We start from the raw sequence: 26579 nt of genomic DNA, 5'->3' as shown, positions 1-26579 counted from the left end.
CAGGTGAGGCATGTTAGGATGTATAGGCAAATCTATGTGTATTAGATAAGACTGCTATTCCTCCCAGTCTGTTCTAGTGCCTGGCCTTCCCACTGGCGCCTGTCCTCTGCTGGGGGTCTGGAAGGATTGAGGGCTGGTGGCTTGTATTTGTCGTCATAGAAACTGCTGGGGTATGTGGGTCTGACTGGTGCACTGCTAGTGTGTGTGAGTCCCTAGGTACCGCTGCTTCCTGGCAGGGCTCAGCTCTGGATCCGCATTGCTGCTGCTGCTCCTGCTGGGAGATGGGTGAGCTCCTGATCATCTGGGCTCCCAGCCTCTGCTTCTTCTTGTTGTGAGGCTTGTTCCTGATCCGCTGCTGCTGTTGGGGGGGGGGCTTTGAAGGGAAGGGTGGAGGTCTCAGCTCCCTAGCCTCACTGCAGCTGTGACTCAGGCTCAGTTCCTGATCAGCTGCTGCTGCTGCCAAGGGAAGGTCTCAATTCCCGATACTCTGCTGTTGCTGCTGAGGCTCAGCTTTCTATCTGTGGTGCTGCTGCTGTTGCTGCTGCTGCCAGGGGATGGGTCTCACCTCCGGAGCCTCTGCTGTTGCTGGAGACAGGGCTCTGCTCCCAAACAGCTGGTGCAGCTGTTGCTGGGGGCGGGTCTTGGCTCCCAAACCTCTATTGCTGCTTGGGGTGAGGCTCAGCTCCCCAGCCCCAGTGCTGCTGCTGCTGCTGCAGGGAGCAGGTGCCTTGACAGGATACTGTGCACTGGCCCATGATGGAGCAGTGGGGGCCACGGGTCCAAAGGTGCAAGATGCACTGGTGGCTAGGTTTGCTGGGCCCTAACTGTTCCCCACTGCCTCCTCCCAGAGAAGACCAGGAATCTTCCAAAGTTGCAGATTCTTCCAGCCCCAAGCAGGAAAAAGCACCCTGCCAAATAGGGCATAGTGGTAGCTGGCTACTCCCCTATCTACAGTACCAGAACCATCTGTCCTAAGTTTCTGCACAGCTGCATGGTTGCTCATCCACACTCACATCCACTCACACTCTCTCTCTCTCACACTCGTGTACACTCTCACACACTCACACTCGCTCCAGTCCTGCCCACTGCCATGCTCCTGCTCAGCATTCTTGAGTGTTTAGTTCTTAAATAAATTGCCAAACTGATTTTTTGAAATGGCTGTGCCACCTTACATCTCCACCAGCAATGAATACAAGACCAAGTTACTCATCATTCGAAAGAATTTGGTATCATCATTATTTTTTTTATTTTAGACATTCTGATATGTATATGCAATAATTCATTATTTAATTTGTAATTCCGTAATAGCAAATGATGTTGAATACCTTACAATTTACTTATTTACAATCTGTATATCCTGTTCATTGAAAAGTCTGTTACATATTTTGACTGATTTCCAATTAGACTGATTGTTTGTTGTTTTTCATTTTTTTTTAATTTTCAGAGTCCTCGATATATTGCAAATATGAGTCCTTTGTCAAATGTATGGTTTGCAAATATTTTTACCAAGACTGCAGCTTGTCTTTTCACTTTATTTTTTTTATTTAGTTAATTTATTTTTGTTACAGATGTTTCTCCTTTTCACCCCACTGATTCCCCCCACCGCCTCTCCCCACCCTGTCCCCAGCATTGTTCTCCAAGTACATTTTTCATGCATACATTCATATGAGTTCTGTGCTTTATCTCTCCCGAATCACCCCCTCTCTGGGGGATTGTGAGTCTGTACCCCACTTCCATGACTTTGGGACTACCCCATTCCTCAGACAGTTATGTTCATTATATTTCACAAATAAGTTAGATCATATGATACTTTTCTTTCTGCATTTTGCTTAGGATAATAATTTCCAGGTCCCTCCATGTCGTCTCAAAAGATAAGAGATCTTTCTTTCTTACAGCTACATAATACTCCATTGTGTAATTGTACCACAGCTTTTTTATACATTAGTCTACTGATAAACATTTGGGCTGTTTCCAGATCTTAGCTGTTGTAAATAGTGCTACTACAAACATGGGGATACATATATTCATTCTGATCAGTGTTTCAGGCTTCTTAGGGTATATTCCTAGAAGTGGGATTACAGGGTCAAATAAAAGGTCAATTTTTAATTTTTTGAGGTAACACCATATTGTTTTCCATAGTGGCTGTACCAGTCTGCATACCAACCAACAGTGTACAAGAGTCACGTTGTCTCCACACCCTCGCCAACACTTGTTTGATGATTTCTTGATGGCGGTCATTCTGACAAGTGTGAGGTGATACCTCATTGTTGTTTTAATTTGCATCTCTCTGATGATTAGTGATGTTGAGCATTTCTTCATATGTCTCTTAGCCATTTGTATGTCCTATTTGGAGAGGTGTCTATTTTGTTCCTCTGCCCATTTTTAATTGGGTTATTTGTCTTTCTTTTGTTGAGTTGTATGAGGACTCTATATATTGTAAATTAACCCCTTAACTGATATATCATTGGCAGTTATGCTCTCCCATACAGTGGGTAGCCTTTCCACTTTGATGATTGTATCTTTTGCTGTGCAGAAGCTTTTGAGTTTGATGTAGTCCCATGTGTTCATTTTCTCCTTGCTTTTTGTTGCCTTAGGTGATGGGTCAGTGAAAATTCTGCTGCATATGATGTCTGAAATTATGATGCCTACATTTTCTTAGAAGATTTTAATGGATTCATGAGTCACATTTAAGTATTTTATCCATTTTGAGATTATTCTTGTGTATGGTGTACGTTGATGGTCTAGTTTCATTTTTTTTGTATGTAGCTGTCCAATTTTCCCAGCACCTTTTACTAAAGAAGCCATTTTTACTCTACTGTAAGCTCCTGCCACCTTTGTCAAATATTAATTGAGCATATTGCCTTGGGTCCATTTCTGGGTTCTCTGTTCTATTCCACTGGTCTACAAGCCTGTTCTTGTGCCAGTACCAGTCTGTTTTGAATAAAGTGGCTTTGTAATATAATCTGAAATTTGGTAATGTGATCCCTCTAACTTTGTACTTCTTTTTCAAGATTGCTTTGGCTATTTGAGGTCTTTTAGGTTCCATAAGAACTTGTGAAGTATTTGTTCTAGTTCTCTGAAGTATGTTGTTGGTATTTTGAAGGGGATTACATTGAATCTATAGATTGCTTTGAGTAGTATGGACATTTTAATGATGTTAATTTTTCCAATCCATAAACAGGGTATGTGCTTCCACTTTTTTATATCTTCCTCTATTTCTTTCTTCAATGACCTGTAGTTTTCTGGAATAGGTCCTTTATTTATTTGGTTAAGTTTATTCCTAGGTATCTTAATTTTTTGCCACAATGGCAAATGGAATTGTTTTCTTAGTTTCTTTTTGGTGAGTTCATCATTGGGGTATAAGAATTCCATCGATTTCTTGACGCTAATTTTGTATCCTGCTACTTTTCCCAATTCATTTATTAAGTCAAGTAAATTTTTGATGGAGTCTTTGAAGTTTTCTATGTATAGTATCATGTCATCTGCAAATAATGACAGTTTCACTACCTCCTTTCCAATTTGGATTCCTTTTATTTTTTCTTCCTGTGTGATTGCTGTGGCTAAGACTTCCAGTACTACGTTAAATAAGAGTGGTGAAAGTGGGCACCCTTGCCTTGTTCCTGTTCTTAAGGGAAATGCTTTCAGTTTTTGCCCATTGAGTATGATGTTGGCTGTAGGTCTTTCTATATGGCCTTTATTATGTCAAGGTATGATCCCTCTATTCCCACATTGCTGAGTGTTTTTATCAGAAATGGATGCTGGATTCTGTTGAAGGCTTTTTCGGCATCTATTGAAATGATCATGTGGTTTTTATTCTTCATTTTGTTTATGTGGTGTATCTCGTTTATTGATTTGTGAAAATTGTACCAGCCTTGCATCCCTGGGATGAATCCCACTTGGTCATGGTGAATAATTATTTTGGTGTATGTCTGGATCCGATTTCCTAGTATTTTGTTCAGGATTTTGGCATGTATGTTCATCAGGGATATTGGCCTATAGTTTTCTTTCTTTGTAGTGTCTTCTTCTGGTTTTGGAATTAGAATTATGCTGGCTTCATAAAACAAGTTTGGAAGTCTTCTTTCTTCTTAAATTTTTTGAAATAGTTTGAGGAGAATGGGTATTAATTCTTCTTTGAATGTTCGGTAAAACTCCCCCGGGAAGCCATCTGGGCCTGGGCTACTGTTTGCTGGAACAGTCTTGATTACATCTTCAATTTCTTCTGTTGTTATTGATCTGTTCAAGTTTTCTAGCTCTTCCAGGTCCAGTTTTGGGAAACTATGTATTTCTAGAAATTGGTCCATTTCGCTTAGTTTGTCGAATTTGTTGTCTTATAATTGTTCATAATATTTGTTAATGATCTGTTGTATTTCTGTGGTGTCAGTTATTATTTCTCCTCTTTCATTTCTGATTTTGTGTATTTAGGTTCTCTTTCTTTGTTTCTTGGTGAGTCTAGCTAAGTGTCCATCTTTCTTGTTTATCTTTTCAAAGAACCAGCTCTTTCTTTCATCAATCTTTTGAATTGTTTTCTTGGTCTCCAAGTCATTTATTTCTGCTCTGATATTTATGATTTTCTTCCTTCTACTTGCTCTGGTGTTTTTGTTTTTTTTTTGTTTTTTTTTTTGTTGTTGTTGTTTGCCTTACAGTTCTTTAAGTTGTGAGGTTTGATATCTGTTAGAAATTTTTCTTGCTTCTTGAGGTAGGCTTACAGGGCTACGAACTTCCCTCTCAGAACTGCTTTCACTGCATTCCATAGATTTTGTATTATTGTGTATTCATTTTCATTGATTTCCAGGAATTTTCAAATTCCTTTCTTGATCTCCTCGGTAACCCATTCATTGTTTAATAACATGCTATTTAGCTTCCATGTGTTCAAATGTCTTTGCATGTTCTTGTTGCAGTTGATTTCTAGCTGCATGCCATTGTGATCTGAGAAGATTTTGTTATGATTTCAATCTTCTTGAACTTGAAGAATCTTAGTTTGTATTCTAACATGTGTTCTATCTTTGAGAATGTCTCATGTGCACTTGAGAAGAATGTGAATTCTGCAGTTTTGGGGTATAGTTCTTAGTAGATATTTACTAAATCCATTTGTTCTAGTGCTTCTTAGAGTCTGTGTTTCCTTGTTATTTTTTTGTTTAGAAGATCTGTCCAGTGATGTCAGTGGGGTGTTGAAGTCCCCTACTATGATTGTTTTGCTGTCAATGTCTCCTTTGAAGTCCTCAAAATATTTTTAATACATGTTGGTGCTCCTATATTGGGTGCATATATGTTTATCAAGGTTATATCTTCCTGTTGGCTAGATACTTTCAAAATTATGTAGCCGCCTTCTTTGTCTCTAGTTGTGGTCTTCATTTTTAAATCTACTTCATGAGATATGAGTATTGCTACCCCAGCTTTTTTTTTTTTTTTGCTTTCCATTTGCTTGAAAGATTTTTTTTTCATCTCTTTACTTTCAACCTATATGAGTCTTTTTTGGTGAGGTGGGTCTCTTGTAAACAACATATAGATGAGTCATGCTTTCTTATCCAATCAACTACTCTGTGTCTTTCTATTGGAGCATTCGATCCATTTACATTTAAGGTGATTATTCATATGTATTTATTTATTACCATTTTTGTTTAGTGTGGTTATATTTTTCTTCCTATTTCTTTTGCTAATTACAGCAGTCCTTTTAACATTTCTTGCAGTGCTGGTTAGGTGCTAATATATTCCCTTAGCTCTTTTTTTTTTTGTCTGGGAAGCTCTTTATTTGACCTTCTATTTTGAATGATAGCCTTGCTGGGTAGAGTGGTCTTGGATTCAGATCCTTGTTTTTCATGACCTTCATGACCTCATGCCATTCCATTCTGGCCTGTAGTGTTTCTGTTGAGAAGTCAGCTGAGAGCCTTATGGGGTTTCCTTTGTAGGTAACTTGTTGCCTACCTGTTGATGCTTTTAGAATTTTCTCTTTGTGTTTAATTTTTGGCATTTTGATTACTATATGTCTTGGTGTGGTCCTGTTTGGGTTCTTCTTCCTTGGGGCTCTCTGTGCTTCTTGAACTTGAATGCCTTCTTCCTTCACCAAATTAGGGAAGTTTTTTGTCACTATTTATTCAAATATATTCTCTAACCCTTGCTCATTTTCTTCTTCTTCAGGGACTTTTGTGATGTGAATGTTATTACATTTCCAGTTGTCCCACAGTTCTTTTAAGCTGTCTTCCTGTTTTTTAATTGTTTTTTCTTTTTGATTTTCTTATTGGTTGATTTTGTCTATCCTATCTTCTAATTCACTAATCCGGTCCTCAGCTTCCTCTACTCTGCTGTGTAGACCTTCCAATATGTTCTTTATTTCTAATATGTCATTCTTCATTTCTTCTTGGTGGTTTTAAATTTCCAACTTGTTGATTTTCAACATTTCTATTTCTTTACTCATGGTGCTCATGTCCTTACACATCCTGTTGAGCTTCCTCAAGATCATGGTTCTGAATTCTAGTTCTGTTAAGTTGCTTAACTGCACCTCATTTATCTCATCTTTGGTAGAGGTCTCTTGTTCTTTCATTTGGCTCTTGTTTCTGTGTTTCACCATTGTAGCTATCACAGTGGGCTTTGGAGCCTGTCAAATATTCCCCATGTGTGTTGGTGTTCTGCTTTTTATGGCGTCCTCTCCTGGGTTTGGATGAGTCAGGGAGGACACTTGTTAAACACCACTGTCAAGTCTTACTTTTCTGGTTAGAGTTGCTAGCCCAGGGAATGGTACTGTTATCCTCTAGCGTTTTGCTTGGAGGCTATCAGTACGGGTTACTTGAAGAGCCTTGGTTTCTCAGTTGAATGAAAAACTCCCTCAGGTGCTTTTAGTAATCAAATTTCCCGAGGGTGGCAGGTGCTGGTTGTTAATGGGCCTCAATTTTCATTTCAATGGCTACCGGGTTTGGTTGTATCTTTGAGGAAAGGGCTACCGCCTTTCTACAGAGCCCTGGGAAGGAGTAAGATGACCACAGTCTTGCGTGGTTTCAAGTCAGCAAAAGCTCTGAGCAACCTCCAAATCCTGAGTGTCCCCACACAGTTCCAGTCCAGTCTGCCCTCCCTCTGCCAGAGCCCAAAGTAAGTGGCTGTGACTATTTTAGCCTCTGTTCCGGCGCTGCACTGTGGAGCTGCTTGGGCGTTTATCCCGAGGGTTCTGGTCACAACTCATGCAGCTGCTCACAGTTCAAGCCGCTCCTCACAGCTAAGGCAGCTGTAGACCATGGCCTCCCAGCCCCCCTTTTGCATCTCTGCAAGCCTACTGGTATTTAGTCAGTGTCTCTGGTTATGTGGTCCTCCAAGCTGCTTTTCTGTTGCTTTTTCCTGAGATTTGTCTTTGTTTTCATTGTAATTCCAGTTTGGTCCTGGGAGATGGTCTGTGTAGCTTCCATTAACTCTGCCGCCATTTTCTGGTTCTGTATGTAGTTTCTTAAATAATAGTTGGTCTCTAGCTTTCTCTTTATACTATCTTTGTCTGATTTTGGTTTATGGTAATACTGGTCTCCTAAAATGAGTTGGGAAATGCTCTCTCATCTTTTATTTTCTGGAACAATTTATGTAAAATTGATTCTTCATATGTTTGGTATAATTTTTGAGTGACATAAAGTGGGTATGGAGATTTATTTTGGGGAACTTCTTAATTTTATTAATTCAATTTCTTTCGTGGTTGTGGGGCTATTTATTTACTTCATCTTTTTTTTAGTTTTGCTGGTTTGTTGTTTTCAAGGAACTTATTTCTTCCAAATTGTTGAATTTAGGAGGGTAAAGTTTTTTATAGTATTTCCTCATTATATTTTGTGGTTGCAGGATCTGTAATAATAGACTCTACTTTATTTCCAATATTGGCAATTTTTCTGACGAACCAGCTTCTTTTCATTAATTTTCTCTATTGTTTTGCTGTTAATATCATTGGTTTCTGCTCTGATATTTATTATTTCCTTCCTTCTACTTGGTTTGGTTTTATATTGTTGTCCTTTTTTCATTGTTTTTATTGTAATTTAATGTAAATTCTACAAGGCAGTATTATTACTTTGTGAAGTCAATATTTATTTATATTCATCCAGATATAAGTTCATTCTCATGTTTTTCTTTTCTTCCTGCATTTCCATGTTTCTGTTTGGGATTCTTTTCTTCTTTCTCAAGGACTTCCTTCTTTCTTTCTTTAAAAAGAAAAAAATTATTGGGGTGGCATTGGTTCACAAAATCATACAGGTTTCAAGTGTACAACTCATCAAAACATCATCTGCACCCATTACTCCAAACATAATATCTTTCTGTCCCTATTTTTTTTAAATATTTACCCGAGGACATTTTTGCATTTATTTTCAGATAGAGCAAGATAGGGAGAGGGAGGGAGGGAGGGAGAGAAAAACATCCATGTGAGAGAGACACATGAAGTTGTTGCTACCCACATGGCCTCAACCAGGGCCAGGGACAAACTGCAACTGAGGTACGTGCCCTTAGCAGGAACCAAACCTAGGACTCTCTGGTCTGCAGGCCAATGCTCCAACTGCTGAGCCAACCTGGTCAGGGCTCTTTCTGTCCCTATTTATCCCCCCTTTACCCAACTCCACCTGTCCCCATCCCCTTTTCACTCTGGCCATCACCACACTGTTGTCTGTGTCCATGAGTTGTATATATATGTGTGTGTGTGTGTGTGTGTATGCTAATTTCTTCACCTTCTTTTATCCAGTTCCCCCTCCTTCTCCCCTTCTGACAGCTGTCAGTCTATTCTATGTATCCATGCCTCTGTTTCTATTTTGTTTGTCAGTTAATTTTGTTCATTACATTCCACATATAAGTGAGATCATATGGTATTTGTCTTTTTCTGACTGATTTATTTCACTTAGCATAATAATCTTCAGGTCCACCCATGCTGAGCCACACAGGGATTGGAATGGTTGTATACTCTCTGAAATTGTAGTTCATCTAATCCTAGTTGTTATTGAAGCTTTCTCAGGCATTTAAAATATGATTTTTGTGATGTATCCATATTTAATTAGTTATTACAGCAGGATTATTTATTTGTTGTGATGTATTATGTTCTACCTGGCAGCAGCAGGTGTATGATTATTTTTAAATGCCTTTTTCTTAAACTTGATTGTCATCTACATGAAGGTAGGAATGTTGTCTGCTGTACTTATTTTGGGTTGTCTGACATTTATAGGTCATTTGTGAATAAATTAATAAATGAATGATTAAGTGGGAATAATGTCTATAAATTACTGGTCATATCACAGGCACTTGATAAAATAAATGGTACTTTACTTTCCTCTTTGATTCCTGTCAACTGTATATCATAGTAGAATACACCTATTATCAGTCATTTGGTCTGCTTTTGAATAAAGGAGCAAGAGAAAGTATCAGGGAAGGCTATAGAGCTGGAATGTTGAGCTGACTGACCTACATACACAGGTTTACTGATGTTCAGACTTGTAACTGACAGCATGAGGATTTAACTTTTTTTCATTTTTTGGTGTTGAGATTTAGGTTGCACCAGTGAATGATTTATGAAATAAACACTCTCATAATTCAGCTGTAGAAACATGTTAAATTATACTTAATCTCTTAATAAATTTAAACTGGAGGGTGCTGTGATAATTATTTGGCATCTATTCTGTGTAAGAATCTGCAAAAGAGAAAAGGAGCCCAGGGAAAATGAGATATAATTGTACATCATCACAAGACTACATGGATAAAAGGTAGTAGAGAGGACACCATTGTATCCAATTTAGGTAATAAGGTTTTTGATATACATATAAGGAAGTAGTGTCATATAAGTAGCTGGCTTTCAATATGTATCTCTGATTCTTGTAAAAAGTGGCTGCCTACACCCCCTACTCTACTTTATAGAATCAAGAGCCGTATTGGTAGGATATAGCCAGTTATAAGTCAGCCAGCCACTCTGGTTATCGATTGTTATGAGACAAATTGTGGATAAATGATTTATACTTGGTCTTTTTTCAGAAAGGATGTTTTAAGAGAAACTCATTGGATTGTCTGAAATTCTTAAATTATTATTCTCAAAGCTGTGACATTTTTAGAAGAGAAGAATCATGTTGCCTCCAAAGATAATATATTATAGCAGAATAAATTTTTGAGTGATTCAAGACAACAATGTTCTTTTGCTTTTTAAAGCTTTTCATTTTCTTTGGGAGTCAAAAGTTTCTGCATTTTAAGAATTCCATTTGCTCTCCCATCTTGGGAATCAAGTAGAAGCAACATCCTTCCAGTTTGTTTATTACTTTGGCTTATATGTGGACAGCATTGTAAAATTGACAGAGAGCTGCCCTGGCAGGTTTGGCTCAGAGGTTGGAGCATCGGCCTGCGGACCAGAGAGTCCGGTGTTCGGTTCCCGCTAAGGGCAGGTACCTCGGTTGTGGTTTTTTCCTGGCCCCAGTTGGGGTTGTGTGGGTGGCAGCCACTCGATGTGTCTCTCTCACATCAATGTTTCTCTCTCTCTCTCTTCTTTCTTCTCTTCCTCCCACTCTATCTGAAGAAAAATGCAAAAATGTACTTGAGTGAGGATAAAAAAAAAAACTGACAGAGCCCACTTCCATTCATTTTCATATTTGGGTCTTAACAGAAACCCTTTGAGATAGGCAGGAAAGAGAATTGTCCTACAGATATGGAAACCAAAGCTCTTAATTTCTGGCCATTTTTTTTTGCCTTTATCCAATTCTGCTATACCAGAAGCTGAGTTTATGTTCAGACCAGCTTATTTATTGTTTGTTCAGCCATCTTAAATCCTCACACTTCCCTTTTACTGGAAAAAAGTAAATAAGTAAAATTATGATTTTTTTGCTGGATCAAAAGACCTATTTTCTCAAATATTAATTAGACATATGTATAGTAACCTATCTTGAACTGAGCTGTCATCAAAGAAATCCTGTAAAATATACCTGGGAAGAAAAATATCAACTGGTAAAAAAAATTGCAGGTTAAGATGAAGTGCCTGATTAAAAAAAATAATAAAAATTATATATATATATATATATATATATATATATATATATGGAGAGAGAGAGAGAGAGAGAGAGCGCAAAGATTGCTTTCCTACTCAAATGATAGCAGTGAGTGACAAAGCTTTACAGTAGAAAGGGCAAACATGATTATTAATTTGTTAGTAAACCACATTTACTTCTTATAACATCTATCATTTTTCTTGTTTTAAGTCTAGTATGTTTTTCTGTTGATGATGAACTATCAGATAAAAAAATAACCAGACTTAGTAATTCTGTTTATAGCTATAACTGATTTTAACCATTTTATGCAGCAAAATGAAAAAAAAAATTAACCGGGGTTGGATGAATCTGCCTTTTTTGTATGGCTTATTGAATTCTCAATAATACTTCATCACAATTTTGCAAATTATTTTTATAAACCATTAGGCCCACAAAATCGGCCTTGGCTTTGGTGGGGCTCCAGGGGCTGGGAGCATCTATGCTTAGCCACCCCATCCCCATTTCTGTCTCTATTGCTTCATTACTAACTGATGTAGGTTCTGTCTCTTTCTCTCTGTCTCTGTTTCTCTTTCTCCCTACACACACACACACACACGTATTCCACAAATAATTAGCTGGAGTGAACATTTTATTCAATGTCTGGCTTTTCTAATATATTTACCTTATTTTCCTGAATTGACTAGTTGCCTTGAAATTTTATATTATTCAAAAAATATTTATTGAGGGCATGTGCTTCTACATGAGCATGCACAGGTGGCGGAGGAGGGGCAGCACAAGCCAGGATGGGAGACATTGATCAGCCCAACGGCTTCCAGTCATCCCTTATCAGCATCCGCAAGGGCATGACCAGTGGCTAGTTTTCTGTTTGTGTGAAGATTTTGCAGCTCCTGGAGCAGAACGAGGTGGACTACTGCCAAAAACAGGTGGTCCTCCTGGGACAGAAAACATTCTATCAAGTCCTCACTTTGGTGCAAAAGGCCAAAGCCCTGAAAGGCCAGTTCAATTTTTTTTTTTTTTATCCTCACCTGAGGACATTTTTTTTTTCTTTTATCTTCAGATAGAGCAGGAGAGAAGGAGGAAGAGAGAGAGAAACACTGATGTGAGAGAGACATACATCTACTGGCTGCCACCCACAGGGCCCCAACCAGGGCCGGGGACAAACTGCAACTGAGGTATGTACCCTTAGCAGAATCAAACCCGGAGACTCTCCGGTCCGCAGGCTGATGCTCTAACCGCTGAGCCAAACCCGCCAGGGCCCAGTTCAATTTTGATCACCCAGATGCCTTTGACAATGAACTCATCCTCAAAACTCTCAAAGAAATCACCAAATGGGAAGCCGTGCAGATTCCAGTATATGACTGTCTCCCATTTCCAGAAGGAGGAGACGGTCACTGTCTACACCGTGGATGTGGTTCTCTTTGTAGGCATTTTGGACTTCTATCCTCAGGAGGTGTGTGATCTGTTCCAGATAAAGCTCTTCATGGACACGGGTGGGGACAACTGGCTCTCCCGCAAAGTATTAAGAAATATTAGCGAAAGATGGAGGGACCTGGAGCAGATTTTATCCCAGTACATAACCTTTGTCAAACCTGCCTTTGAGGAATTTTGCTTGCCAACAAAGAAATACACAGGTGTGATAATTCCTAGAGGTGTAGACAATCTAGTGGCCATCAACCTCATCGTGCAGCACATTCAGGACATCCTGAACAGAAGGCTGTCCAAGCGAAAGACCAATGGATATCTCAACTGCTACACCCCTGCATGCAAGAGACAGGCCTTGGAGTCCAACAGCCACACACATTGACCTTGCCTCCCTTGACCCTGTTCCACTCCAGATGACAAGAGGAGGCAGCAGGGACCTCTGGCAATCCATACATATAGTTTCCTATGACTATGCTTATTCAAGAAAAACACGTGAAGATGAAATGCCTTTAATTTTCAAACAGAACTTGATCTCTAAGGTTACATGTGGAACTATACCAACTACTACTGGTGATGCCTGATTATGAAGCCAATATGTAACCAATTATAAATACACATATATAAAATATTTATTGAGCACCCACTATGTGCTAGGTAATGCTCTAGATTCTATGGATAAAGAAGAGAAGAAGACAAGAGTAAATCTCTGACCTCATAGAATACACATTCAAATGTCAGGGGGGGATGTAATTAAACAATAATTAAAATGTACAGTATGTCGGTAGTAAGCACTGTGGAGTAAAACAAAATAATATTTGGCAGTCAGAGAGATGGGGAAGAGCTAGCAAAGGTGACTAAAACAGAGATGCCAGTTAGGTTATCTGGGAGACCTCAAATGTATGACTGACACAATAAATGCAGAACAAAATTTGTTTCCAGGAGCCCCAACACTCTGTTAGACCTGCACTTCCCCTTGGTTTGGGGAAGGGGCTTCAGAGTTGACTGTACTTAAGGGGACTCCTCACTCATTATTAAAATTTGCTGGGACATAATTTCCGCATAATTTTGTTACAAGATGGTAACAGTATTGAGCAGTGACAGATGTGTCAAAGCAAATAGTGTAATAGAGCCACTTTTTCTTCTAGTGAATGCATCATATTATAATTAAGACATTGCTGCACTCCATCAACATGACAGGTCAACTTAGTACTTTGCCAATTTTTTAATTTGTGTGGTAGGGTGTGGTAGGATAGAGATGAGCCAAGAGAGACCAACCATTTGAACATTTGACATAATTTATTCTCGCATTCAACATTAGGTCACACAAAAGAGGACTCCAAAACTGTTTATGCCCTCTGTCACCATTAAATTTCATGTCACCAGTGACAGCTTGAAGACTGACTTCATATCCTTGTTTGTTTGAAAAACCATCCTTACTGTACAATTCTCTTCTCAAGTGGAAGGTCCATGCCATGTGTACTGTGAATGGAAAGTTCAGCCCAGCTGTTAGTTCTTTGTTGTTTGACTTTTACCTTCCCTGCACTTGTCTGTCAGTAGCTGTCATTTGTAAGAATCACTTTAGAATATCAGTGAGCTAGTGTAAATTCTGAGCATGCATTCAACTCCCAGGTGAGCTTTCCTAAAGCACAGTGGCACTGCAGCATCCTCACTGGTACTTAGGAATAGTACTAATTAATTTTCAGTGCCTTTCCCATCTGAGAATTTTTGTCAGAATGACTCATTTCTGAAAGATGGCCTGGAGCAGATTTAAGTACAGAGCCCTTTGACTGGTGTGAGTGAGCGACAGTTGGACTTTCTGAATTGCATTCTTCCATGGTTAACCAGAGTGCATAGAGACAACACAAATTGATCCTTAGCTTCCAAAAGGGTAGAGAGAAGAACAGAAAGAAAGCAAAGCAGTAAATCATCTGACTGCATTAATCCACAGGCATTGTTTCTGTAGTTTGTTTGTTCATGTGAACCCTACTTTGAAAAGAAAATATTTGAATTATAAACAGGCAGTCTAGCAGTTGGACTACATAATAAATTTTGTAATTTGATATACATTTTCAAAATTCACTTTCTTTGAGTCATACCTTAAAGAGAAAGGGCTTCATGTTTGAACCTGTCAGGTTTTCTGAAACCTTCATTTTTTTTGGGGGGGGGGGGGCAGGAGGGTAAGCTTAGCAAATTTTGTTCCTTGTTTGCTTTAAATAAAATATTATTTTGATTATAATACACACACACACACACAAGCATGGAGATGGTTTTGAGAGCCTTTTATTTCAAAAGAGAACTGTCAAATTAGTGAAAGAATAAAGACTATAGAGGATGTGCTCCATGAATATATACGTGTATAAGTCCAAGATAAATTGGGAAGGGAAAGAGAAATACTGGTAATGCTGTCATATTTGCCTTTTGAGCTATATTCTCAGGATCAAAGTTCATAATTGGGAGACAAACTGGTTACCCAGGGGACTCTCCAGTCACACTTTGTACCCTTGCTCTGATTTGCTAAAAGATCCAGGGGAAAGCATTTCAACTTTCTTTAATGAGCTTTTCTTAACATGCTGAAATGACTATGACAAGATGACATGAGTCATTCTTTAGCAAGTCCCAGGTCAGCACGCCAGGGCTGACTCCATGAAGCACTGCTGGAATAACTGGCACTCTGATGGTTGGTCAGTCACCATGTCCAAAATGTCCATTTTCAAAAATGCCCATTTGCACCAATTTGTAGGAATTGCCCCTTATCTAGTAGCTTCAGATTTTAACAACTGGGTTGAAATACTGAAGTTTTAGGCAATAAGCATCTTTTTGATTCAAACTGTTCATTATATGATGAGGTTTTCAGGTCCACATGTAGCTGTTGCTCACCTTAGGAGAAAATGAAGATGACAGATTTCACATTTTTCTCTGAGTGTCCTGATATTGGAGTATGAGCAGCTGCAAATGGAGGGATGTTTTCCATCATGTGTCTTGGCACAGGCATGTCCCTTGTTGACACCCTTGCTCAATGCTTTCTCCCTGCCTTTGCCCACAGGCCTTTGACTCACTTATTAACCTCAGCCATTCAAGGCAGTGTGCTACAAGACCTGATAATTTTATGAGACATTGATTCCTCTTTATGTTTATGCATCCATTTTTTCACTCAATTATTCAAACATTTTTTTCTAGAAATGACTATGGGAAAGCTCCTGTGATACTTTCTATCAAATGGTAAGCAATACCTAAGAATTACAGAGCTGCAAATCAAATGGTTATAGTTATAAAACTATAAATTATTGAAGAAATATGAGGCAGGCTCCTGGAGAATCTGTGATAAGATTGGGGCTGAGGTAATGCAGATGTCTCTAAAAATGCACATAAATATCAGCTATTTAAATCTTCTCTCCCCTCCTCCTTTGTTTCAGAAGTGGCATCCCACCTACTTTCTGAGGATCTACTCTCTCCCATTCCCTGCTAGACTCTGTTTCATCAGTTATCCCCATAGTTCTTGAAGTTTTCTCCTTTTCCTGGAGCCTTTCTCTCACCTGGAAAACATTCTCAAGCTTCCTCTAGCTCCCAGCCAAATCCTGTGACCTTACATCACAGCCCTTATCCCTTCCCTGTATTTTGTGGTTACCACTGAGCTGAAAGTGCTGATTCAGTGTGTGTAATGGGTAGAATTGTGATCTCCAAAATAGGTATGTTGAAGTCCTAACCCAGTACCTCATAATGTGACCTAATTTAGAAATAGAGTATTTATAGTGATAATCAAGTTAAAATGACATAATTAAGGTGGGCCCTAAGCCAATATAACTGGTGTTCTTATAAAAAGGGAAAATTTGTACAGTGACTGACATGCACAGAGAAAAGACAATGTGAAGAGACATAGAGAGAAGATAGCCATCCACAGGCCAATGAATGACTGAGGCTACTAGAAGCTTGGAAAGGGACATAGAACAAATTATTTCTTGCAGCACTCAGAAGGAACCAACCATTATAATACACCGATCTCAGACTTTTAGCTTCCAGAACTGGAAGACAATATATTTGTGTTGTTTAAGCCCCCCAGTTTGTGGTATATTGTTATGGCAGTCCTAGGTACAATGAGCACAAATATGATTTCATAATGATGAAATCCAAAGACAACTTCTTACCCACTCTGGTCAACCCCTCTTTACTTTTTAACCCTATTAGCCACTCTCCTTTTTAAAATTGGAGAGTCAATATGGTGAGATACAACAAACCAGAGCTCTGGAGATAGGCCAAGGGCTCAAATTCTTGGGTAATTTATTCATCTTCTTGACACCCATGAAATAGAATTAGTATGTACCTCATATGGTATTTGTGAGGATTACATAAGATAATGCATGTAAAACATCTGTCTTACAGTAAGCACAATATAAATAAAAACTAAATGTTAGCTCAGTAATCTGGCTGGAAAGAATCTAGATATTAAATGGTCAGCAGAGATACCACATCAAATAGTAGGACTCTGGAAGTGAGAGTCTGAGGATGGTTCTATGACTTTCTGTGAAACAACATAACAAAACCAGTTTTACCATAGACTAATTGATATAAACAAGAGTTAGGTTCCTATGGCATCTCAACAGCCCTATAACAAGACATTATTCGAGGACCTGCCATATCGGCAGGAATTAAAAGATGCTCCCAAATGACATGGGCACCCAGGATACTTGAGATATAATTATTAATTATTATTATTTTAATGTTGACTGTATTACAAATGTCCCTCGTTTTTTTCCCCATTTGGCACCCTCCTCCCCACTCCTGTCCCCCCCATTCTACCTTCACTGCACTGCTGTCTGTATCCATTGGTTATGCATATATGCATATAAGTTATTTGGTTTATCTTTTCCCGATACCCCCACCCATCTCTCTGAGGTTTGTTAGTCTGTTCCCTACTTCCACGTCTCTGAATCGATTTGGCTTGTCAGTCAATTTTATTTACTAGATTCCACATATAAATGAGATCATGTGATATTTGTCTTTTCTAACAAGCTTATTTCACTTAGCATAACACTCTCCAGATCTCTCCATGTCATCACAAAGGGTAAGAGACCTTTCTTCCTTACAGTTGCATAGTATTCCACTATGTAAAAGTACCACAGCTTTTTTATCCATTCGTCTACTGATAGACACTTGGCCTATTTCCAGATCTTAGCTATTGTAAATAATGCTGCTATGAACATAGGGGTACATATATTCTTTCTAATTGGTGTTTCAGGCTTCTTAGGATTTATTCCTAGAAGTGAGATCACTGGGTCAAATGGCAGTTCCATTTTTAATTTTTTTGAGGAAACACCATATTGTTTTCTATAGTGGCTGCACGAGTCTGCATTCCCACCAGCAGTGTTCTAGAGTCCCCTTTTTTCCACATCCTTGCCAGCAATTGTTGTTTGATGATTTGTTGATAGTAGTTATTCTGGCAGATGTGAGGTGATAGATACTTCATAGATGTTTTAATTTGCATCTCTCTCATGATTAGTGATGTTGAGCATTTTTTTTTACATTCTCTTAGCCATTTGATTGTCCCCTTTTGAGAAGTGTCTATTCAGGTCTTCTGCCCATTTTTAATTGGATTGTTTGTCTTCCTTTTGATAATTTCTATGAGTACTTTATACTTTTTGGAAATTAATCTCTATCCAATGTATTACTATACAGTTAGAGGACAAAGGAAAATTCTTTATAGCAACATGGGGAGAAATCATTTTCAGTCACTGAAGAGGTTTCCCAAATGCCAGAGGTAGATAATTTGTAGACATTTTGTTGTTCCTATTTGTCAAGGAAGTGAAGCTAGCTCAATGGTGACTTAACTCATTCTATTGTGCCAGCCTCATCTCCCACCTCTTGCTGGTAGTCCAGTAACCTCAGTGCTGTCTTCTTCCCGTCATGCCATTGCTTTTACTATCTGCTCTGCCTAGAATGAGGCCTTCTTTCACCATGGTCCTCTTAGCCTGACTCACTCCCCTCCTGCTTCCTCAATCCTTCAGATTTGTCTCTAGCATTACCTATAAGAAGTCCTTTCTGACCCCCACTTTCCAGCATGGGACAAGTACCAAGACTGTCCTTTGTATTTCTTTATCAGCATGGCCTCACCTTTACCTCTGCTCTCCTCACAATGTGTGGAAGTGATCTCTCTTTGAAGGTGGAAACTTTTCAAGTTCATGTTACCTGGTGAGAGTGTTTCCACAAGACAAGGAAAATAGAAAATGGAACAAATCCTCCTGTGGATAGAATATTGTCTGTGGTTAAATAATTTCTGCAAAAAAAAGAGAGAGAGAGAGAGGCTAGAATAAACCACTGCCATAAAAATATTTTATCTTCTGCCCACTGACTATACATGCAAATGTTACTAATTAAATTCTTATTTTCTCTTGCATGAAAAAAAGGCAGAAGCTGATGAGGAAAGGTTAAACAGGGGTCTCCCTAATGTGAGAAATACATGCTTTGAGTGATCATAATAAAACAAGAAAATATGACTTGGCTCTTCCCTCCTGTACTGTGAGTTACTTGAGAGAGGCAACTTCTGGATTCCCTGTACTTAGCACTGAATTGGTGCTCCTTAGATATTCATGGAATTTACATGTAAACATTTTCCTCATAGTCCTGTAGTTTTTGTTCAGGAACTGTGAAGAGAGAAGCAGAGCAAACACATTGATACCAGATCTTCTATTTATTTGGATTAGTGTCCTGAAGCCCTTTAGACAAAACCTGTCTACCACTCATCTCAGAAGCATAAAAGCGTGACAGGATTTTCAGCAGGTGAGAATGGTGGAAAGCACATAATGTTTTCTCTTTTCAGACTAGAATATGTACCAACAAGGAGCTTTATGCTGGGAGGTGACAAGGACGTCACAAACAATGGGGGAAATCAACACACAGTCCCTCTGTAGTCAATAAATATGGTGGTTTTAGAGGAGATTTTCCTACAAAACTTTGGTCCTGACAACCTCCACAACAGAACCCAGGATTTCAGGAATAATTGACGGAAGATGGTACACCCAGGCATTTGCAAGCTATACTGCTCAAGGTAAAACAAGACAGGAGGAGGTTTTCAGTTACTGCTATTAAACTTGAACACAAAATTCAAAAACAGCTCCTTAGATATACGATCCCTCCTGAAAAAGGATGGCACTATGCTCTTCCTAGTCTTATGTTTCTTGGGCCAAGCCTAATGGTATTTTGGAAGTGTCTCAGAACATTCTTAGTATGGAAGAAGAAATAAATTTATATCTGGAAAGGAAAGCAGGAGATTCAAGAGCCACAAGATTGATCAAGCAGGTCACCACACTGGAAGAGCAATACTAGCTGGAAGCCAGGGAAGCATAAAGGAGCAAATAGAGAGAGGAACAAGATGTAGGGGATTGAAACTGGTGCCTTCCTCTGCATGGCCTGAAATATTTCACTGGGTAAGGGGTATACTCTTAAAGCTCTAGAATAGCTGTATTTCCCCATTTCCTGGTTCATTTAGTTTAGCCAAGTGCTAACAACTATGAAGAGTTGTGTGTTTTGGCATATGAGTGGGATTAGTAGATGCCTGCCAAATGCATTACCTATGTTGAATGGTTAATTTGATGATTAATGATATAATATCCTTTGTGAAACATAGAACACCACACATTTCAATTCTACAAATATTTCCTGAGCTGTATTTAAATTCTTATTTGAGTATAAAAATACTCAAGTATGGAAAATTCATATTAGAGTCAGGTAGGTCTAGAGATAGGTATTATATTCCATGTGCTCAGGAAATATGAAGTGTCTCGTCTTAGTAATGAAAGCATAAAAAAAGATAGAAAAACATAGGTCATACTCAAGGTATAGTGCCAATAAAGTAGGAGAAAATAAAGTGAAGTGACAAGAAATGAGGTTGTAAAGATATGTTGTGGTAGACTCCAATGCTAACTACAGCAGCTATTACTTAGAATGCTAGTTGGATAGTACTAACATTGTATAGTACTAGTTAGAATATCTTGGAAGGGTAGAAGACAGTTAGACCATTGCATTGGTCTAGGTAGAGATGATGTGGGTCTGACCTACTCTGGTGGCAGTGGGAAGAGAGTAGAGGAGACAGGACTGACAGACATATTGGAGAGCTAAATTGGTTCTGACTTGGTGATGATTGACTGTTGGGAATAAAGGGAGAAGAAACAAAGATGACAGCAACTTTGCAAGTTTGGGTAAATAATTGAATAGAGTCACTATCAGAAATCACTGGAATTATTGATTTGAAAGAGATTTGCTTGATTTTGAACATGTTGAGTTTGTGGTTCTGATTGAACATCTAACTGGAGACACCCAAAAGGATAGTGTAGATCCCATTGTCATAGGTTATTATAAATACCTATACTCGCCCTACCTCTATACATTCTACCTTCCCTTGCAGCTATTTGTATAATGAGTTTTGGTTACCACTGTATAGAGAAGAACTTTGCTTGTTCAATGTATAACTGAGAAATCATGGGTTTACAATACTACTTTTTAAAATCAGTGACTGGGAGATAGGTCAAAGCTAAGACTGATGGGTCACACTTACCAAAGTGATTGTTCAAGCCACTAAATAGACTAAATCACTGAGGGAGTGTCATGGGTTGTATTGTTTTCTCTCTAAATTCATGGGTGAAGCCCAAACTTCCAATACCTTAGAATGTGACCTTATTTGGAGATAGGATCTTTACAGAGGAAAATCAAGTTAAAATGCAGTCATTAGAGTGGGACCTAATCCAATATGACTTACGTTCTCATAAAAAGGAAAAATTTGACATAGAAACAGACATGCATAAGTTGGGGAGGAAAAATAATTTCCCCTCTGTCCTTCTAGTTTCTTGAATGAGACCTCCATGTAATAAAAGACATATTAATAGAAGAAAAACAAACAGAAGTTTAATAACCTGTATACTTCCTGTATATAAGGAAGATACCCAGAAAAGTGAACTAATATCTGAAATGGCCAAAGTCATACCTTAAATACCATCTACAGGTAAAGACAAAAGAAGATGTTAGGGCAAGGGCAGTCAATTATGGAAGGTAATCAGGCAAAGCTCTAGAGATTTAGTCATCCTCCTCTTCCTGGTACCAAGAGAGATATTTCTCTCATAAATGTAAATGTCTTTTACAAAAGAGGGTTCTACTTGGTTTTTAGAGATTCTTCCCTGTCTGGTGTTTCTTTTTCTTCTTTTTTTTTTTTTTCTTTTTGTTAATCCTCACCTGAGGATATTTTTCTACTTATCTTCAGATAGAGTGGGAGAGAGGATAGGAGAGAGAGAGAAACATTAATTTTAGAGAGACACAACGACTGGTTGCCTCTTGTACGACACCGACCAGGGCCAGGGATGAACTGCAACCAAGGTACATGCCCTTGACTGGAATTAAGCCCAGGACTCATTGGTCCAAGGGCCAATGCTCTATAGCTGAGTCAAACCAGCCAGGGCCAGTGTTTCTTAAAAATAGCAATCTCTAGAAATTCCTTTTGCAAAAGATGCATATTTTGGGGTATCATGTTCTGCTACCTTCACATAGAAGAAATATGATATAAAGAGATGTGGGGAAAAGACAGCCACCTACAAGCCAGATAGAGAGGCCTGGTACACTTCCTTGCCTCACAGCCTCAGAAGGAACCAATCCTGCTGACACCTTGACCTCAGATTCTTACCTCTAGAAGTGAGACAAATTTCTGTTGTTTAAGCCACTTAGTTTGTAGAAATTTGTTATGTCAGTTCTAGCACACTAATAGAGGAAGAGAGTATATAATGGAGAGAAAAGCAGAAGACTAAAGTCAAAGGAATAGGATCACTTCTACTGAGCATGAAAAAAGAAAGGAAATAAGAAAGAGCAAAAATGTATTGGTCATAGAATTGGAACAAGAATAACAGTAGTGTCCTGTTATGAAAACCAAGGGAGGAGAGAATTTCAAAAAAAATGGAGTGGCAGATAACAGTGCCAATGCTACAGAGAACTTGGGTAGAACAGAGACTGAATGGTTTTGAAATTAGAAGATTCTGGAAGTCTTCCATGGCCTATGATAAGAAATAAGGGATGAAGAAACCAGGTTATGAAATGTTGATGAGTAAATGGGAGGTGAGGAAGTGCAGACTATGAGGAGTTCCTTCATGCTGAATGGCAAAATCAGAGTCAACTGGGAAGACAATTAAAATGTGGATTTCCAGGTCTCAGACCCAGAATTATATTTAGATTAATCAGGTCTTTGGCATAGAAATCATCTTTCTTTATTATTTATTTTCATTAAATGATTAAGAAATTAATTAATGTTTTATTACAGATTACCCTTCTTTTCTCCAATTGACACCCCTACCCAACTCCCCCTCACCTTCACCACACTGCTGTCTGTGTCCATTGGTTGTGCATATATGCATATACATTCTTATTTATATTTTTTATTTTATAGATTTATTTTGTTACAGATTCTCCCATTGACAGCTTACTCCCCATCCCCCGCTATCTACGTCCATTGGTCATGCATACATGCATAAAAGTTCTGTGGTTTCTCTCTTCCCTCCCCTCCTCCTTCTGAGTATTGTCAGTCTATACCCTACTTCTATGACTTGGGTCTATTTTGTTTATCAGTTTCTTTAATTCATCATATTCCAGAAATAAGTGAGATCATGTGATATTTGTCTTTCTCTGCTTGGCTTGCTTGGCTTAGGATAATACATTCCAGGTCTCTCCATGTCCTCTCAAAGGATAAGAGATCTTTCTTTCTTACAGCTGTATAATATTCCATTGTGTATATATACCACAGATTTTTTATCTATTTGTCTACTGATGGACATTTGGACTGTTTCCAGATTTAGCTACTGTAAATAGTGATATGAACATGGGGGTACATATATTCTTTCTGATTGGTGTTTCAGGTTTCTTAGGATATATTCCTAGAAGTGGGATAATTGGGTCAAATGGCAGTTCAATATTTAATTTTTTGAGGTAGCACCATATTGTTTTCCATAGCGGCTGCACCAGTCTGCATTTCCACCAGCAGTGTATTAGAGTCCCCTTTTCTCCACACCCTCGCCAACACTTGTTGTTTGATGATTTGTTGATGGTGGCCATTCTGAAAGGTGTGAGGTGATACCTCATAGTTGTTTTAATTTGCATCTCTCTGATGATTAGTGATGTTGAGCATTTCTTCATATGTCTCTTAGCCATTTGTATGTCCTGTTTGGAGAAGTGTCTATTTAGTTCATCTGCCCATTTTTTATTGGTTTCTTTGTCTTTCTTTTGTTGAGCTGTATAAGCCCTCTCTATATTTTGCAAATTAACCCCTTATCTATTGTATCATTGGCAATTATGCTCTCCCATAGAGTAGGTTGCCTTTCCATTTTGGTGGTTGTTTCTTTTGCTGTGCAGAAGTTTTTTTAGTTCTATGTAATCCCATGTGTTCATTTTCTCCTTTGTTTCTGTTACCTTAGATGATGTATCAGTGAAAATTCTGCTGTGTATGGTGTCAGAAATTTTGTTGCCTACAGTTTCTTCTAGGATTTTTATGGATTCATGAGTCACATTTAAGTCTTTTATCCATTTTGAGTATAACCTGAAATCTGATAATGGGATCCCTCCAACTTTGTTCTACTTTTTCAAGATTGCTGTAGCTATTTGGGGTCTTTTTTTGGTTCCATATAAACTTTTGAAGTATTTGTTCTAGTTCTGTGAAATCTGTTGTTGGTATTTTGATGGGGATTGCATTGAATCCATAAATTGCTTGAGGTAGTATGGACATTTTAATAATGTTAATTCTTCCAATACATGAACAAGGTATGTGCTTCTGTTGTTTTATATCTTCCTCTATTTCCTTTCTCAATGACCTGTAGTTTTCTGCGAATAGGTCCTTTATTTCTTTGCTTAAGTTTATTCCTAGGTATGATAATATTTTTGCCATGATGGTAAATGGGATTGTTTTTTTTAGTTTCTCTTTCTGTGAATTCATCATTAGTATATAAGAATGCCATCAATTTCTTGACATTAATTTTGTATCCTACTACTTTGCCAAATTCATTTATTAAGTCCAGTAAATTTTTAATGGATTCTTTGGGGTTTTCTACATATAGTTTCATATCATCTGCAAATAATGACAGTTTCAGTTCCTCATTTCCAATTTGGATCTTTTTTATTTATTCTTTCTGTCTGATTGCTGTGGCTAAGACTTCCAATACTATGTTAAATAAGAGTGGCAAACGTGAGCATCCTTGTCTTGTTCCTGTTCTTAAGGGAAATGCTTTTAGTTTCTGCCCATTGCATATGATGTTGGCTATAGGTCTTTCATATATGGCCTTTATTATGTCGAGATACGATCCCTGTATTCCCAGATTGCTAAGCATTTTTATCAGAAATGGGTTTTGGATTTTGTCGAATTCTTTTTTATAGTCTATTGATATGATCATATGATATTTATTTTTTATTTTGTTTATGTGGTGTATCACATTTATTGCTTTGTGAATATTGTACCAGCCTTGCATCTCTAGGATTAATTCCACTTGGTCATAATGAATAATTTTTTTGATGTATTCCTGGATTCGATTTACTATTACTTTATTCAGTATTTTGGTATCGACGTTCATCAGGGATATTGATCTGTAGTGTTTTTTTCTTTGTAGTGTATTTTTCTGGTTTTGGAATTAAAATTATGCTGGCCTCATAAAATGAGTTTGAAATTCTCCCTCCTAATTGAATTTTTTGAAACAGTTTGAGGAGCCCTGGCCGGTTTGGCTCAGCGGTTAGAGCATCGGCCTGCGGTCCAGAGAGACCCGGGTTTGGTTCCCGCTAAGGGCATATACCTCGGTTGTAGTTTGTCCCCGGCCCTGGTTGGTCGTGCGGGTGGCAGCCACTCGATGTGTCCCTTTCACGTCGATGTTTCTCTCTTTCTCTCTCTTCCTCTCTCCCTCCCACTCTACCGGAACAAAAAATGGAAAAAATGTCCTCGGGCGAGGATTAAAAAAAAAAAGAAACAGTTTGAGGAGAATGGGTGTTAGTTCTTCTTTGAATGATCGGTAAAACACCCCGTGAACCCACCTGGGCCTGGGCTTTTTTTTGCTGGGAGAGTCTTGATTACATCTTCAGTTTCTTCTGTTGTTATTGGTCTGTTCAAGTTTTCTATCTCTTTCCGTTTCAGTTTTGGGAGACTATGTGTTTCGAGAAACATGTCCATTTTGCTTAGATTGTTGCATCTGTTGCCGTATAATTGTTCATAATATTTGTTAACAATCCTTTGTATTTCTGTGGTATTAGTTATTATTTCTCCTCTTTCATTTCTGATTTTGTATGTTTAGGATGTCGCCCTTTGTTTCTTGGTGAGTCTAGCTAAGCGTCCATCAATCTTGTTTGTCTCTTCAAAGAACCAGCTCTTTGATTCATTGACCCTTTGAATTGTTTTTTTGGTCTCCATGTCATTTATTTCTGCTCTGATCTTTACTATTTCCTTCCTTCTACTTGCTCTGGGGTTTTCTTTTTGTTTGCCTTCTAGTTCTTTAAGTTGTGAGGTTATATAGTCTACTAGAAAGTTTTCTTGCTTCTTGAGGTAGGCCTGTAGTGCCATGAACTTCCCTCTCACAACTGCATTCCATTAATTTTGTGTGTCCATTTTCATTGGTTTCCAGAAAGTTTTTAATTTCTTACTTGATCTCCATGGTAACCCATTTATAGTTCAATAACATGCTATTTAACCTCCATGTTTTCAAATGTCTTTGCATGTTCTTGTTGCAATTGATTTCTAGTTTTATACCATTGTTATCTGAGAAGATGCTTGATATGATTTCAATCTTCTTGAACTTGTAGAGACTTAATATGTGCCCTAACATGTGGTCTATCTTTGAGAATGTTCCATGTGCACTTGAGAAGAATGTGAATTCTTAAGTTTTGGGTGCAATTCTCTGTAGATATCTATGAAATCTATTTGGTGTAGTGATTCATTTAGAGTCTGTGTTTCCTTGCTAATTTTTTTCTAGATGATCTATCCAGTTATGTGAGTGGGGTGTTGAAGCCCCCTGGTATGATTTTATTGCTGTTGATTTCTCCTTTGAATTCCTCCAAAAGATTTTTAATATATGATGGTGCTCCTACATTGGGTGAAAATATGTTTACCAAGGTAATATCTTCCTGTTGGATAGATCCTTTCAATATTATGTAGTGGCCTTCTTTATCTCTAGTTATGGTCCTCATTTTGCAATCTACTTT

General features: G+C 38.3%; 1 pseudogene; it reads left to right on the top strand.

The window, feature by feature from the left end:
* Positions 1–1154: 1154 nt before the first annotated feature.
* On the top strand, positions 1155–12768 carry LOC118635350 (annotated as a pseudogene).
* Positions 12769–26579: the final 13811 nt, after the last annotated feature.

Source organism: Molossus molossus, unplaced genomic scaffold (assembly GCF_014108415.1).
Source record: "Molossus molossus isolate mMolMol1 unplaced genomic scaffold, mMolMol1.p scaffold_m16_p_2, whole genome shotgun sequence".
Taxonomy (NCBI): Eukaryota; Metazoa; Chordata; class Mammalia; order Chiroptera; family Molossidae; genus Molossus; species Molossus molossus.
Note: the sequence above shows the minus strand (reverse complement) of the source record. Positions and strands in the feature narration are given on the sequence as shown.